Source organism: Schistocerca gregaria, chromosome 2 (assembly GCF_023897955.1).
Source record: "Schistocerca gregaria isolate iqSchGreg1 chromosome 2, iqSchGreg1.2, whole genome shotgun sequence".
Taxonomy (NCBI): Eukaryota; Metazoa; Arthropoda; class Insecta; order Orthoptera; family Acrididae; genus Schistocerca; species Schistocerca gregaria.
The window spans coordinates 1036380754-1036384759 of NC_064921.1; the positions used below are offsets into that span (position 1 = coordinate 1036380754).

At 39.9% G+C, this 4006-nt stretch overlaps 1 non-coding gene across 1 annotated transcript; it reads left to right on the forward strand.

The window, feature by feature from the left end:
- The first annotated feature begins 1469 nt into the window (after positions 1-1469).
- Trnas-cga (transfer RNA serine (anticodon CGA)) lies at positions 1470-1544 on the forward strand. Its single transcript has one exon. It is a non-coding gene; the product is annotated as a tRNA-Ser (tRNA).
- The last annotated feature ends 2462 nt before the right edge of the window (positions 1545-4006 follow it).

The following is a 4006-nucleotide window of genomic DNA, read 5'->3' on the forward strand; positions in this document are numbered from 1 at the left end:
TTAGTGAGAGTTTTATAAATCCTAATTCTAAACAAGTGACATAATACCATGTTCAAATCATAGTAAAAAAAAGGAAGTCCATTTCTTATCAGTAAAACAAAATAATCTCAGTAAATAAGTATTGCCATACAGTGATTTCACAAGCGAAAAAACCGTGAGAAATGTAAGTCCATTTCTTATCAGTAAAACAAAATAATCTCAGTAAATAAGTATTGCCATACAATGACTTCACAAGTGAAAAAACCGTGAGACAAATCTCAGTTACAAAAGATTTTATCTGCCTTACACAGTCATGAATTAATCTTTTTCTGATTAAAACTATCTTACATACTGTGAAACACATCTACAATAACTGTGTCTACGAAATGCTTCTTCCTGCAGAATTTCACGAGCTCTTCCAACTACAGACGGGTCCAAAAAAATGTATCCACTTTTTAAAAGTCCATAACTTACAAACGAATTGACAGTGTTGTCTCATTTTTGGTGAAAGTGTAGCTTAAAGTCCAACTTAAAGATATCACTGTTAGGTGTTCGAAATAGTCTCCATTAACGTCCACACACAAACGATGCCGCAGAACTGCAGCACGAACTACAGTACTGACTGCAATGTGTTAATTTGGATCTTTGAACAAGAATGTACGATGGAGTCTCGAAGTTCATCCATTGTGCGTGGCTTTTGTTGATAAACGACGTCGTTTTGTGTTCCCCACAGGTAAAGGTCCAGAGGAGTTAGGTCTGGGGAACGTGGTGGATATTCCACAGCATCTCCACGGCCTATCCATCTTCCTGGTAGATTTTCGTCAAGATACCCCCAACACGATTTTGGTAGTGGGCTGGGGCACCATCTTGTTGAAAGTAAACTCTTCCGTCTCCATACAAGTCTTGGATGGCAGCTAAAATGGATGTCTGAAGCTTCTGAAGGTACACCTCACCAGTAACTGTGGCCCTATCAACCCCGGTAAGACAACCCACACCACACATTTACTCCTGGCAAATTCACAACTTTGTCTACATGGACGTTCGGCGGCCCAGTAGATGCAATTGTAGCGATTTACTGTACCGTTGAGTTTGAACTGTGCCTCATCAGACCACACAATCATCTCTTCAAACTCTTCATCGTTGCGCACCATGTTAGTAAACCACTCGCACTACTCCATTCTACGATCTGGGTCTCCCTCGTTCATTGCCTGTAGCAGTCGTGGGATGTAGCACTTCCACTTTGCTGTCTTCAAAATTCGCCGAACACTTGAGCGACTCACTCCACTTTCACGGGCACACTGTCTCACAGACTTCTGGGGTGAGCGAGTGAATTGTTGTAACACATGACGGGAGTTAGCTGGACTTGTTACTGTTACAGGTCGTCCAGATCGTTGTTTGTGTACATCTTTAACACAGTCTTCGGCTTCAAATTTGTCTCGATTGCGACGAGGTACTGGCAGAAGTAAAGCTGTGAGACTGGGCCTGAGTTGTGCTTCGGTAGCTCAGTTGGTAGAGCACTTGCCTCCGAAAGGCAAAGGTCCCGAGTTCGAGTCTCGGTCGGGCACACAGTTTTAATCTGCCAGGAAGTTTCAACTCCGTCAATTAGTGTGCCAGTTATGGACTTTTAAACAGTGGATACATTTTTTTGGACCCCTCTGTAATGGAAAGTATCTACCTAATGTACTCCAAATATGTATCAGACAGAGGCAAACAATAAAGAGTTGGTGTACAAAGATTACTGCTAAACATCAAGGAAAAAAACAGAAATCATGTGAAAGAAAGTGGTGTTGACCTGCTGAGCAAAACAACTGTAAAATTAGGAACGCGAACACAGGTAGGATCTCTAATAATAAGAGTGAACAAACAGTTATTTAAAGCAAAAAAAAAGAACATCGTTTGGATCACCACAACCTTATCAACAACCTCGTTTCTCAATGGATACGAAATTCCTTTCTCAGGCAAAAAAACTACTCAATTTGAAAAATTGCAAAGTGTGGATAGTAAGCAAATCACAAGCCTCCTAACCATATTCACATCTTTATCAAAATAAAATGTCCATAACATCATGTCATATCCACTACTAAAGTCACTCCAATACTTCATTAATCTCCCTAAAACATTTCGTGGCTTTGCTCAGAAACGTTCCTTTGCCGTAATTCGAGCCAGTAGTCCTTGCTAAAAATAGCTAATTTTTCCAACATTTTAACAACTCTTTCAAAGAAATGCATGGTCTGCACAAGCGTCCGACCTCATTTACCTTTGGCTGTAAATTCCACAGTATAACACTATCTCCAATTAAGTAAAATTACTAGCTTGTTCTCGTACCTGTGAAACTTCTTTTTATGTATTCATTATTTATTTCATCTCCATTTCATTTTATTTTCTTCTCCCAGTTGTGTCCCTAAAAAAAATTGCATGACGCATAATGCGTGAAATATTACCTGCAACAGTGAAGTAAATTGTATCGAGACATCTATGTGAGGCAGAAATACAAGACATTTTTCACTCTTCATCATAAAAAAATCAAAATCCACTCTCTAAGGCTTCCACTTACATCTAACAAGTTAAATGATAAGACGCATATACACAGAGAGAAACAAAAATTTGTCTTAATTCTCCATATGCAAAACTGTTGAAAAATGCCATAGAAAAATACTGTTGCTGGCTGCATTCTTTCTCCATCAATGTGTACAAAAAATTTAAATGCAGGCATTATTCTCGAAACTTTTTGACGTTAGAAATGTGCTGTATGCCAAGGCTTCGTTTATTTCGTAATGATTCCACCTCAAAAGCATTGGAATGACAAATTCGACGAATGCGATAAGGACCGTTGTAAGTTAAAAAGTTGCTGGAGGTTTTGTGTGCTATTCGGTGTGAACGAACCAAGACTTTTCACCTATCTGGACATTTCTGACTCAGCCTTTTGTCTAATGAAGTAGTTTTCTCTTCCTGCTGCTTGCTTGCCGTTTGCTTGCACAAACTTCTATTATTTGGCGATGTCGTAAGCATCGTGGCTTAGGAATTGGCACAATTTCTCTAATTCTGTTTGGTGCTATTTTGTCTTTGATTACTAAATAAGAAGAGAGTAATGTAGTATGGTTTGATAGGGAATTTATGGTATCCTGACAAATGTTGATGCATTTGTCCCATTTTCAGTGATTCTTGTTACAGTAAAATCAGCGAAATTTCGGAATTTCCTCCATGATTCATTCAGCTGTATGGGAGGATATATGATAGCGGGATATAAAAATAGGCTTAATCTTCCTATTCTTCAACGTGCGAATTAAAAACTTGATCTGAATCTAGGTCCGTTGTCGGAGGTAACTTTGTCAACGTGTCCCATTTCCCCTAAGAAGTTCTTAACAAGCGCCGCCGAGACAGTTGTAGCAGTTGCTTTGCTGAAAGCTATGAACGAAACGAATTTGGAAGTAAGCTCTACAGCTACAAAAATGTACGAAAAACCTTGTCTACTAATCGTAAGAAGTCCGTACAGGTCAACGGCTGCCAATTGACGTAGTTTAATAGTAGTTGATGTTTCAACTTTCTTATGTATTTTTAAATTTCGCTAGAACTCGTCGAATCTGCTTTTCCATGTTGAAAAAGTAAGCACACTAATGGCCATTAAAATTGCTCCACCACGAAGATGACGTGCTTCAGACGCGAAATTTAACCGACAGGAAGACGATGCTCTGATATGTAAATGATTAGCTTTTCAGAGCATTCACACAAGGGTGGCACCGGTGGCGACACCTACAACGTGCTGACATGAGGAAAGTTTCCAACCGATTTCTCATACACAAACAGCAGTTGACCGGTGTTGCCTGGTGAAACGTTGTTGTGATGCCTCGTGTAAGGAGGAGAAATGCGTACCATCACATTTCCGACTTTGATGAAGGTCAGCTTGTAGCCTATCGCGATTGCAGTTTATCGTATCGCGACATTGCTGCTCGCGTTAGACGAGATCCAATGACTGTTAGCAGAATATGGAATCGGTGGGTTCAGGAGGGTAATACGGAACGCCGTGCTG